Source organism: Canis lupus, chromosome 8, assembly GCF_003254725.2.
Source record: "Canis lupus dingo isolate Sandy chromosome 8, ASM325472v2, whole genome shotgun sequence".
NCBI classification, from domain to species: Eukaryota; Metazoa; Chordata; class Mammalia; order Carnivora; family Canidae; genus Canis; species Canis lupus.
In genome coordinates, this window is record NC_064250.1 from 3,740,653 (window position 1) to 3,753,636 (window position 12,984).

At 50.9% G+C, this 12,984-nt stretch overlaps 1 protein-coding gene and 1 long non-coding RNA gene across 4 annotated transcripts in view; one reads left to right on the top strand and one right to left on the bottom strand.

The window, feature by feature from the left end:
* Positions 1-3,082, top strand: part of LOC112657499 (uncharacterized) — a 30,534-nt gene extending 27,452 nt beyond the window's left edge. For both annotated transcript variants that reach the window (XR_004817873.2, XR_007412666.1), the window contains one exon: positions 50-3,082. This is a non-coding gene — a long non-coding RNA (uncharacterized LOC112657499). The remainder of the gene's footprint in view (positions 1-49) is intronic.
* Positions 1-12,823, bottom strand: part of ZFHX2 (zinc finger homeobox 2) — a 31,637-nt gene extending 18,814 nt beyond the window's left edge. The window contains exon 1 of one of the 2 annotated variants that reach the window (XM_025443531.3): positions 12,106-12,823. The gene's annotated coding sequence lies outside the window, so the exon portion shown is untranslated. Of the gene's footprint in view, positions 1-10,207; positions 10,554-12,105 lie in introns of those variants that run through there. The other variant, XM_025443530.3, reaches the window with a different exon arrangement.
* Between the last annotated feature and the right edge of the window lie 161 nt (positions 12,824-12,984).

Genomic DNA, 12,984 nt, shown 5'->3' on the forward strand with positions numbered 1-12,984 from the left:
TGGTATAAACAGCAAATAAACTCTAACTTGATGAACTTGATTTTTTCAGGCAGTGGAAGAACATGGGCTTTGGGTTCATGCAGACCCAGGTTCGGTGCTGGTTCCCCCACTCCCCAGCTGTGCAACCTCAGTAAGTTACCTGCCGGTTTCCTCATCTGGAAAAATGGGGAGAATGATCCCTTCCTTCCTGTGGCCAGGGATGGTCAGCCAGGTTAGTTCTTTCCCTGATCTCTTGGCTAGCTCCACCCAGAACGGAGCAAGGTATTTGCAGAATATGAACCCTTCTTGATCAGGGTTCATCCTAATTTCTGCCTTTTCAAAAATTGAGGGCAGAGTCTTTTGTGGACAGGATTTAAAACTAAGTCTGCCCAGCAGCAGAGTTCATTTCTCACTCAGCCCTCTGGATTGCTAGGCCTAGAGACACCCCACCATCCCAGAGCAGAGAATGGAAGACTTGCCTAGGCCCCCACATGGCCTGGCTACAGAAGCAGCTAATGCTTGGATCAAAACGATATGGCCTCTCCCTGCATTTAAAAGTATCGTTTTCTCGTTCTCTAAGTCTTAACCTTCTTGTTTAAAAAGAAAACAAGGTACATCTGGGTGGCTTAGTGATTGAGCGTCTACCTTCAGCACAGGGCATGATCCTGGGTCCGGGGATCAAGTCCTGCATCAGGCTCCCTGTGAGGAGCCTGCTTCTCCCTCTGTCTATGTCTCTGCGTCTCTCATGAATAAATTAATAAAATCTTAAAAAAAAACTTCTAAAAAAAAAAGAAAACAAAGTACTATTCCTCCATTTTATTTATTTTCAAATAAATATTTTAAAAATAATAAAAAATATTTTTCATATTTCAAGTTTTTATGTAAATTCTAGGGAGTAACATATAGTGTAATATCAGTTTTAGGAATACCTATTCCTGGGATCCCTGGGTGGCTCAGTGGTTTAGCACCTACCTCTGGCCCAAGGTATGATCCTGCGGTCCCAGAATCAAGTCCCACATCAGGCTCCCTGCATGGAGCCTGCTTCTCCCTCTGCCTCTCTCTCTCTCTTTCTCTGTGTCTCTCATGAATAAATAAATAAAATCTAAAAAAAAAAAAGGGGGGGGGGAATACCTATTTCTCTATTTTAATCCTACCTACCTCACCTAGACTTCTCCATCTCTCCCTACCCCAAATCTTTGGGAGTGTTAACTCTGCTGCAATACACATTTTGTCCAAAAGACAGGGAATGGGACACTTGGGCAGGAGAAGGAGTGTCACAGGGGGTGAAGAGACAGCTAAGGCAGAGAGGAGCAGGGAGGAAGAGAGAAGGTAAGGGGGGGAAGAGGTAGGTAGTTGGGGGAAGGGGCTGGATCTTGATCCACACATGTGATTACTGAATCTCACTGAAGCCTCCAGCTTTGACATCAGATTGGGCAGGTGGCTTGTGCCCACTGGGAGGGATGGAGCCACAGGGGACTGTGTCTTACACCCTGCAAGATGCTTAAGGTGGGCATAAGGGAACTGACTGAGGTGTGACAAGAAAGGAGAAGATGGGGGTAGGCTGGGAGCAGACAGGGGTCAAAGGGAAATGGTGGACTAAACCCACAGCTAGCTAGTTGAACACCCATCCACATTTGCATGGCTTGTTGAGTGGACTGCAGGCTGCCTGCTGCTAGAGGGGTGGATGTCCCAGAGAGGAGTGAACCTTCTTGCCCATGCGTCTCCCTTAATGACACCTCAGGTGTTAGAACAGCAGTGTGGAGCTGTGGGATACTGTAGGTACACCTGGGAGACTCAGACTCAGACAAATCCACAAAGCCAGCTCTAAACCCTTCTATATGAGGGGCAGGGAGTGGTGCCCTTCAGTTCAGATACAAGATCCTATCAGATCCTGGCAGGGGGTAACTCTGGAGAAGACTGCTGATCTCCCTGCACTTGGAAGGAATCACAACAATTATTTCCAATTATTTGGAAGAATACCACTGTAAGTGACTGTGTATATAAAAAAAAACCCTTCTGATTCTCTGAATCTACACGAACCCTTGTGATGGTAATGACTTCATTTAAATGGTGTTACAAGAGCTAATAATAATATCTTTAAATGTTTACCATGTGCCAGCACTGCATCACCTAATTCTCCAATCTGATGAAACAGATACAGCCATTCATTCCCATTTGACAAACATGGAAACGGACTTGGATGGGGTAAGGAATTTTTCAGGTCTCAAACTTGGAAAGAAATAGAGTCCAGAGCAGACTCAGCCAGCCTGACCCCAGCACTCCACTTTTGGGTTCTTGGGTTAATTTGTAAGCTTCTGAACTCTGGTTGAGCATTTTGAACGAGGTCTTTGAGTTTTTTGTGTGTTACTCTGCCCTTATGTATGTCTTGCCTTGAGCATTAGATTTGAGCTGTCAGGCTCCTTTCAGCTTGAAGGTATTGGTCAGATGGCTGCTCTCAGTTTTTTTAGTAGAAGATGAGCCAGAACAAGACCACTGCTTTGTACAACTCCAGGGGGCGCTGTTCTCACTGCAGTCAATGAGGGGTCCTGGCCACTGCTTTTGTGTTTGTGTTGGGGGGGTTAGACATATGAAAAAGTTGAGTTGGGGATATCTGTATTCATTTGTGATAATGTCTTTTAAAGCTGGAAGTCTATACATATGCATTCATAATAACATATGAACTTCAAGACAAGCAGTATGGTATTATTTAAGAATGTGGCCTTTAGGGGATCCCTGGGTGGCTCAGCTGTTTAGCCCCTGCCTCCAGCCCAGGTCTTGATCCTGGAGTCCTGGGATCGAGTCCAGCATCAGGCTCCTTGCATGGAGCCTGCTTCTCCCTCTGCCTGTGTCTCTGCCTCTCTCTATGTACCTTATGAATAAATAAAACCTTAAAAAAAAATGCGGCCTTTAGAGTCAGACAGACTTGGCATCAAATTTTAGTTCTCAGGACACCTGGGTGGCTCAGTGGTTGAGCCTCTGCCTTTGGCTCAGGTAGTGATCCTGGGGTCCTGGGATCAGGTTCCACATCAACCTGCTTCTCCTTCTACCTATGTCTCTGCCTTTCTGTGTATCTCTCATGAATAAATAAAATCTTAAAAAAATTTTTTTTTAGTTCGTTCTAGTCTGTATTATGTAAATGACTCTGGGTGAGTTGCTTAAAAACTGTTTCTTCATATGCAGAATGAGGAATAGTTCCTCATGGAGTTGTGTTCATTGAGATGATCATTATCCAGACCAGCACTTTTTGTGATCAATAAGTGGAAACGATAATTATTCATTCACGTGCCTTATTTCCTGAGTTGGGGGTGTATCTGACTGTGTGTGTGTGTGTGTGTGTGTGTGTGTGTGTGTGAGAGAGAGAGAGAGAGAGAGAGAGAGGGCCTGGTTTTAGTGCTGCCTGTCCCAGCACCTCTTCGGGGTTAGTGAAGGTGCTGGCTCTCAAGCCTCCGGCTGGGTCTCTAAGAGGCCCCGGGTCTGCCCTCGGGGGCCCCGAGTGTCCGGTGCGGGTGTGTTGCCGCGTGCCTGTTTGTGCTCGGCGGCCCGGCTGGCGCGGGCGTGTTTGGGGTGGTGGTAATTACTGGGATGGCCCAGTCCTAATGAGTGTGATCCCGTTACACTCTCGCCGCCTCTAATGGAGCTAACCTCATTTCACAGCCATTAGAGATGGAGATGAGGCCCCGCCCACTGGCCCCGCCAGCTGCAGCTCCAGCAGCCCCGCCACGTTCTCTCCCTCCTGCTCGCCATTTCCGTGCCACCTCTCCTTCTCCCGCCCGGTCTTCTGCTCTTCCTTCCAGGCTTCCCTGCCCTGTTCCCCATTGTTCTTCCCCTTCCGTCTCCCCGCTCCCCTCGCCTCCCCCCTGCTCCTGGCGCGACCCGGTCCCTCGGCCTCCGCATCTTCACTTCCTCCGTGCCCTTCCCCGCCGCTGGCCCTCCCCTCCCCCACGTTGCCCCGTCTGGCCAAAGGACAAATCTCAAGGGGAAACCAGCAAAGACAAACAAGGAGCAGTGACTTCATTATCGTCGTTAATTTGCCACTTCGGTTCCTCCCACAAGGGTCAAAGCCAGCACGGCTTGAACTCAGGACTGCCGCGGAGGCTGAGCCGGAGCTGCCTTTTCCGCTCGAAGCCTGTCCCCAGCCACCCTCCCTCCCTCCCCCTCCCCCCCTCCCTCCCTCCCCCCTCCCCGCAGCCTCCGTTTCCCGGCAGGGGGTCGGGCTCCGGTTCCGCTCCTCCATTTCTCTCCGCGGCCGCACAGCCTACCGCCCTCCTTCCTTTTTCATTTAAATTGTGGCCTTCACTCCGGCTCCAAGTCACATGGTTTCTACCTCGGACTCCCTCTCTCAGTCCTACTCCGCCGGTCGCTTCTCCCACCCACCCTGCCGGTACCCCTTCCTTCCTTGGCCTCCCCCGGTCTTCTCTCCTCCTAGCCTCAAGTGCACTCCTTTCCCCGAAGCACCAGGACTTATCTTCTGGGTTTTGGAAATCGGGTAGCCAGAAGCAGCTGGAGATGAGAGAAGGCATTCAGACCCACATAGGCCAGTGGCCCATAACTTGGAAAGAAAGGGCTGAACAGAAAGAAAGACAGCTGCCATGGGGGCGACAGGCCCATGAGTCAGAGGAAGCAGCAGAATCTAGACTCAGACATCCCAGACCTGAGACACATGGGGGCCCAGACAAACAATCTCCAAGACCAGAGAAAAAGGAGGACAGAGCCAAAGGGCCTCGGGCTTGAGATCGAGGAGGGGGGCTGGTCACCGACAAAGCCAGGACTGAAAGATTTGAGGATGGAAATGGCACGTATCCCCTCAGTTCCTCAGGGAAACCCAGTCTAACCCTCCTGTCCCACCCTCTGCCTTCCTTCACTGAGAAGCCAAATGACTGGCAATTGACTCTTAACCTTTCCTCCGATTCCAGCCCCACAGGGAGAGGCCCAGGGTAGCTGGCTGTGACTGGAGGAGGCACTAGGGAAATGTCCACATATGAAGTAAAAATTTCTGGCCCACACCCATCCTGCCCCCGCTGGCTGCACGTCAATGTGCTACACGGACGAGCCACCGCATACATTTACCTCTCAGAAGACAGCTCTTGCTACTAGGTCCTCCTAATTGCACAGGCCCCTGTGCCAGCATCATTCTGGTGGATGGCCCTGCTGCGATTCGGAGGCTCGAACCCTAGCTTTAGTGTAATCCCTATTCCTGCCCAAACCCAGATGCAACTCCTGTTCTCTCACTTAACTTTGAAAGAAAATTTTTGAGGGATACCCAGCTGTCTTGAGAGGAATTAGAAAAAGATGTCTCCCTCCAGGTATATGCAGCCTGCACTTTAGTGGTGTAGCTTTGTGACAGAACACGTGGATCTTAGCCCAGTCACCCCTTAAACTGGGCACCCTGAACAACCATCCAGAGGCTCTGGTCTCTGGACTAGCTCCTACATGGTGGGGAGGGGGTGGCTACTGGGAGCCAATGCCATTACCTCAGGTGCTGGAAGGCCCTCTAAATCTTTCACACACACCCTCCCCCAAGAGCCTGGGGTGGAGGAGGGGTGGGCAGGCAGTCCCCTGGGGCTTTCCCCAGAGAGGCAAGGGGCTCTGGGAAAGTGAGTGGTGGGATGACTGAGAAGCCAGAGAAGAAAGATGGAAAAATCAATGAAATGAGTTTCTAACGGTGAGGTAAAGGACCGCCGTGTCGACAGCCTGTCGCCTGCTGCAAAATATGAGCTGCCCAAGTCCATGGTGGTGGCTAACCGTGCATCCAGCTGCCACTGCCCTCCCTTCAGGGTACCCCCCTCCCTCCCAGCCCCTTCTCTAGTTGCCCTGGCCTTTCTTATAACAGCCAGACTTTCCCTTGGGGCTCCCAGCTTGCTTGCTCCCTCCCAGGTCTTCTCTCCTAGAGTCCTCAACCCATCTAGGGGCTTTCTGACTCTTCACCATAGAAACAGGACAGGTTACAATCCCTGAATAGTGCATTTTTCCCTAAGACCTCTCTCTCTGCAGACTTCACTCAGGGTTGTAGGGAGCTCTGCATATCTTGCCCTACCTCCCTACCTCATCCCTTTCTAGATACCTCTGGACTCCTTCAGCAATGGGCAGTCAGGCATCAGGGCCATCCCTCATAGGGTTCCTTACATCCTGCCCTGCTGGCCCACTTGGCTGATACTGACTTCCTTGTTCCTTGTTATTGCCTGGATTACAGGGTGTATAGGATGGGCCTGGTATTGATTTATGAATTCTTTATTTGTGACTTGGGGGGCAGGGCAGGAGTATGGCTGATTCAGTTGTGGTTTCATGATTGGGAAGGGGGTAGGGTGGAGATGCTACTGCTAAATCAAATCTGCCAACTCCGTCTTTGGAAACAACTCCCAACCTTTTCTGGAAACCACCTCCTTTCTCTACCCTCCTCCGCATCTTTCTTTCTCTTGGGCTCCTAAGACTGTTCATTCATGTTTTCTTCCCATTCTCTCTCCAAAGACTCCTCAGATCAGCCCCTAAAGTTAGCCCTCCAAGTGTGGCAGCCCTTCCTTGACTGAAACCAAGTGTGCCCCTAACTGGTCTGTCCTCCCTCCACCACCTCAGTGCTCACTGTGGCTCAGTGAGCTCCCTTCCAGCCCTTTCCTTCAGTTGCTGCCTTCTCAGCCTGACCATTTATGCAGACTTAGGGGTCTGAGGCTTGGGGTGAGAGGAAGGTGGGCAACTCTTTTCCCTAGCTTCTCCCTATTAATTCAACATTCAATCAACAGATATTTATTAAGCATCTTCTATATGGCAGACGCTGGGCGGGGTGCTGGACGGGGTGCCTGCTCCTAGGGCCATCATGACTAACCCTGGTTCTCTCACCTAACAGCTTCCTCCCATGACTCAGTCCTGCAATCTCATCACCCTCGGCAGCCAAATTCCACTGTGCCCTCTGGCATTTCAGAACCCTGCTCTTTTCTCTATTCCTGCATCAGGTTACTCTCGCTCACCCCTGGATCTCCTCTCATGCCCACTTCCAGCTTTGGTCTCCATTCCTAAACCCAGAGCTAGGTTCATCTTACATTTTCAACGACGCTCCTCCCTGCTCACAAAGCCCTTTTCCTTTCACAGTTCCTAACTGCCATTTCCAGTTTTCTTCCTTCTTTGCCTGCCTTTTGGTCTTACCACCCGGTCCTCAATGCCCTATCTCCCAAGGTCTCTTCCTCTGACTCCCGCAGGCTCTAGTGAATGTCAGGCACTCATATACAAGATCTCGCTCTGAGCTAACAACAGCTCTAGGGAGAGAAGAGCAAGCTACCGACCCAGACCCAGGAATCCTACAGATCAGACCCAGGCCCTGGCCTTGTACAGGTACAGCTCCCAGCAAAGCAGCAAGATGTTCCTCTATGGGTCTCAAGGTAACACCAGCTGCTCTGACATCATAGATGGAGGAACCCTGTCAAGTTGCCATAGCAACCCCTGCAATTTATGACATCAGAGGCTTGAGGTCTTTGGTTCTCAGGGGGCCAAAAAAATTCAAGTTCCTGTCAGCTAAAGTAAATGGGAATTCTACTTTTTCATCTCTTTGCTTGTGTCCCCCTGGCTTGGGAATGAAAAGCAAAGGCCTTTGGTGGGGTTGAGTGAGGGATGCGGCCAACGGAAGGAATGTGTGTGAGGTTCTTTCCCTCTCTCTTCACTAGTATCTCTGTGCGCTCTGCCTCTCCTTTGGCATCCCTCTCTTGCGGGCCTTCACCCAGTGGTATTCCTGCTCTGCCTTTTTCTGAATTGCCCCTCCTGCGGCGCTCTCTTTGCACCGGTCACGCTGTGTCCCTCACGCTGTGTCCCTCTCAGCACCAGAGGCATTTGTTTCCTTTGATACCTCATCCTCTCCTTTCTTCCCCCTCCCAAGCTCTGTGCGGCTCTGATCTGCTTCAGCACTCCTCCATTTGCCTTCCATTTACCTTCTTTGTACCATACTCTTTTCCCACCTCATCTTATTCTTCAATTCCTCCCTTCCCCCACTTTACCATTGTATTCACTGCATATTGCCTTTTCTGTTGACCTCCTCTTTAGGAATGAATACTCTATCATTTCTGTCCATAACTCGTGTTTTATTTCATTCTCCCAATTTTCATTAATCACCCCTCGGTTCCTTCCCTGCCCCCATTCCACATGGATTTTCTTCCCTTCCTTTTGCACATTCCTCAAATCCTTTCTGAACACTGTTAACCTCGGAAATCTTCCATCTTATGCCCATATCTACCTCCATCTCCTGCGCTTCCAAGCTCAGAGGGTGGGAAGACAATGATGGGCTTAAAACAAGGTAAACTCTCCAGACTCTTTAATCCACCTTTCCCATTTTTTAGGCTGAATAACCCTGGCCTCTTGCATAAGATAGCTTCTGTCATATGATGAAAACAGCCTCCTAAAGGATCATGCTGAATTCAAATATGATAATAACAGGGGCCCAGGAAGATGATCTAGAAAGTGAAGAAAAAGCCACTGATATCTAGAATGAACTGAAGAATGAGAGGCAACCAAGCAGGGTGGAGCTCAGAGTCCTAGAGAATGTCCCCTTACAAAATCAAAGTTGACAGTTAATGGACATAATGGCCCTGACTGATGAAGGGGTTATATGCCCCTGGAAGCCCATTAAATTGATTTCTTGGCCTATTTATGTGCCTGCACAAACCATACTCCCCACCTCTCCCAGCGCCCTTGCTCTCTGGTACCTTCTGCTGCAGAGGTTAAAATGCTGGGTGAGAGGATAAAGGGATAAAAGGAAATTAGGGTGACCAAGGAGAAAAGGTAGGCAAAGGGCAGGTTATGGGAACAACGGTAAAGAATAGGCAAGGGAGATCACGGGAGACAAATGCAAAAACGGGGTGAAACAACATGGGGAAATGAAAAAATATACAATGGCAAAATGAGGGAAAGGAGGAAATCAAGTCAGCAAGGAAGGCGTTGGTGGTGGAAAGCTCCTGGAAAGGCAGATGATACACAGGAGACCAGAGGTCCTGATTGGGGAGACAGGCACATGGCAAAGGAGATAGTCAACAATGCTAGAAGTTCCAAATCTTCCCAGGTGGAGATAGAAGAGGATGCTGTCGTAGCTGTGCTGAAAGGGTACCTGAGTCCTTCGGGGAGACACATTTGTCCCATCCCTCAGACTCTTTCCAGGCCCCTGACTGGTGACTACTACAATCATGACTGATAAGCATGAAAAAAGTAGCCTGAAAAGGCCAGAGATATCATAAGGACTCTGAAGGAGAGGGCACGGAGTCCTAGACGGGCAGACCAGTCAGGCAGCCAAGGCGTGACACATAGTGACAGGGACACACAGGGAGAGGATCACTCGGATAGAAAGAGTCACATGCAGAGACAGTGACACACAGACCTAGAGATGGATGGATGGAGAGAATGAAGGAGGGGAAGAATGGCAAAATCAAGAGGCTGGGACACATGGACAGAGATCAGTGAGGCTACAGGCACCTCGAGGCCACTCATGGTCCAGTGCTCAAAAATGACAGGGCCACTCTGAGGGTGCCAGACAAGAGCAGAGCAGATGGAGAGTTGAGGGGCCAGGAGAGACGCACTTCACCTTGAGTGGAGCAGTGGCCTCCCCTTACCTACTCGCACCTTTCCAAAAAAAAAAAAAAAAAAAAAAAAAAAAAGCTCAACTTCAGGCAAAAACGAAGATCGAAGATTGAGTATCCACGTCTCCTCCCACCCACCCGGGACCGCAGCATGCTAGCCCGTACATCAGCCCGCCCGCCTACCGCGGTTTCCGATCCCGCAGCCGGCGGGGGGCAGCCGAGACCCAGGCCCCTCCGGGCTGACAGCTCCGAGCCCGCACTCACCCGGCCTCCCCTTCCCTCCGGGACCCCCGCTCCCCGCACGGCTCGGCGCGGTCAGTCTAGGCTCTCGTTACCCTCCGTCCGTCCGGCTGGCTCTAGGTCCAGCCTCGATGCCTTTCCCTTCGCCGTCTCTCCCTCCACCCCTGCATCTCCCTCTCCCCCAACCATCCCCACTCGCACGCCCCCTCCCCCCCACCCCTGCCCCTCCTTCTCCTCAAGCTCTTGGTCTGTCCGTCCGTCCGTCCGTCCGTGTCCCCTCCCCCAACCCCTTCCCGTCCCTCTCCGTGCCCTCCAGCGGCAGTCTCCGAGCGCCTCCTCTCTCCTCCGTCTCCAGCTTCCAAAGAGCAAGGAAAGGAAGAAGAGAGAGAGGGAGAGGAGAAAAAAAAAACCAACCCAGCAGCATCGGAAATCGATGCACTTACACCTCAGCTGGAAGCAGGGACGGGAGTCGAACCGCGGCCGCCGAGCAGCGCGAGGCGGGGAGGGGAGGGGGCGGCTCTTGGAAGGGACTTCTCCGATGTGTTGATTCCTTTTTTTTTCCCCTCCTCCTCCCTCCCTCCAGCGCTCACTCCGGGGCGTCAGGGACGGAGATGGAAAAAATAAATAAATAAATTCACGGCGGTGAGGGAAGTGAAGGAAAATAATCAATGCTATTTGGCTGCGGCTGAAGTGTTTTCCCGGCTTCGTGAGGGGGTTTCCATTGATTCACCCTGGGCACTCGCTCGCTCCCTGCCTCCTCCTCCTCGCCCTCCTCCTCCTCCTCCTCTTCGCCCTCCTCCTCCTCCTCCTCCTCCTCCTCCTCGCCCTCACTCCTCCGCCTCATTCACTGGCTGGAGCCGAGGCGTCCCACACAATGGAATAATCAATACCCAGGCGCCCGGGGCGGCCCCACTGAGCAGGTGCAGCGTCCCGCCCGCCGCGGTGAGTGCCGGGAGTTGTAGTCGGTCGGTCCCTGCTCCCACCCGCCTGCCAGCAAGCGCCGCGTGCGCGCGCGCCGGACCCAAGGCCCCAGGGCTGGCGGCCCAGCGGGCAGGGCCGCCTCGCTCAGTTGCGGTGCCGGGTCCAAGCCAGTGCTTGCAAAGGTGGCAAGCGCCCTTAAACTCTTTCCTGTGTTCTCTTCCTCTCCCTCCTGCCTACGGAAACCGTACATGTATGTGTCTTGTTGTTTTAAGTCGGCTCTAGAATAAGCCTGGGCTTCTACCAGCTTCCTAGAGCTGCCCCAGGCCTATCTATCTTTCCCCCTCACACTCCCTCCTCCTTGCCTTATCAGTCCCCGTCCTTTCCAATTGGGTACTAGAACCTCTTGACAGCAGTTATTTTTAAGTCTCTGGGAGCTTCTGTCTCCTCCACTCAGAGTTGGGCTAGGAAAGGGAGATTTGGGCTCCTGGTCCTCATCTTTAGGTTATAAGCTCTCTTACATTCTAATAATAAGTGTAAAGATTTATTGAGTCCACAGAACAGTTCCAAGCACTTTTATGTACATTAACTTACTTAATCCTCACAACTAGTCCCATTTTACAATTGAGGAAACCAGGCCACAAACAAGTTAAATGGCCCAAGGTCACATGGCTAATAAATGACTAGGCCAGGTCTCAAACCTTGCTGCTCTGACTCCAGAACTCACAAGAGTTGCTACAGCCTACTTCTCTTAAAAAACAAAAAGAAAAGGAATGAAAGAAAGTAGAGAAGGGAAAAGAAAACAAACAAAAACAAACCTTGGAGTTCACAGGAAAGAGAAAGAAGAAAGAAACTACCAAATTGAATTTTTATGATGTGACCATTTATCCTTGAATCCTCACCTGTAACTGTGGCAGTCCACATTTTACCAGGAGATATGAGAGGTTTAGGGAAGTGGAGTTGCCTGCCTAAGACCAAACACCTAGAAATCAAAGCTGGAAGTTAACCCCAGGTCTGTCTGGTTCCTGGGTCTGCTCTTCCTTTCAGTTAAGCTGCTGCCTCTGCCCCACTGCATGGGACCTTATAACTCAGGGAAGAGGACCTTATAATTGAGAGGAAGAGGTCTTTTTCTCCAGTGAAGAAAATTGAAAATTGAAAGATGGATGAAAAGTAAGCCAGTGACTGGAGCTAGGGGCTGGAGGGCCGCCCCTCCCTGATTACTGGTGCCTGTTATGGGGTGGAGGAGGGATGCATCCAAGATATCCCAAGTTAAAGATGCCACATCTGTAAATCAGTGTCCTTCACAGTTCTTCCCACAGATCATGTTTCCAGAAACATACTGAGAAAATGACAGATGTTGAGAACCTGGCACTTCTCACCCATCATAGGAGTTGAAAAGAGCCACTGTTCCTCAGCAACCTACCTCACCCACAGGGGCAGACACACAGTCTCCAGGTAACCACAGTCCTCCAGAGTGAGTAAGGAGAAGGAGCTCCTCTGTTTTGTCTCCCAAAGCAGTCAAAGGGCCACTCTCACATCTTGCTGTATTTTAAGCAAACATGAGTGTTTCTCCTACTCCAGACAAAGCCTGGTCAGGGGCCACTGGCAAATCAGTGACAGATTCCTCAGTTTGGCACAATAAGCCCTTTCCAGCTGGCTCTTCAACTGTTTTCTAGCTTCAGCTCCTCCTTACACACTGGCCAAGTGCTCCTATCCAAAATACCATTCCTCATCTGATAGAAAGTTTTCCACCCTTACCCTAAACACTCAGGCCAGGATGTATTATTCCCTCTAAAACTCCAGAATGGTGGGACGCCTGGTGGCTCAGTGGTTGGGCATCTGCCTTCCACCCAGGTATGATCCTGGGATCCGGGATGGCGCCTGCTTCTCTGTCTGCCTGTGTTTCTCCCCCCATCCCCGTAATGAATAAATAAACAAATCTTTTTTAAAAATTAAGAAAATAAAACCCCAGAATAGTTAAACTGGTCTTAATTATCCCCTTTTTCAGCCCATTGCCACTAGCCTGTATTTTCAGGCCGCCATAATACCAGTCAATAAAAGATCTCTTGGACAGCATCTAAATGAGTGGTTTGGATTTCAGGCCCATTTGCGTAGGGAGTGAGGGGGCTGGAGACGGGACTAGGGCTCAGCTTCTTCCATCTGCACTGCCCCTGCTCAACTTTAGGTGGAATCCCTCGGGCACTAACAGCAGCTTTCCTTGTCACCATAGCGACGGGTGGGTCGAGAAAGCAAAATCTCCCTTCGGAACTACATCTCCCATCATGCACCCGGGCCCCGGGTG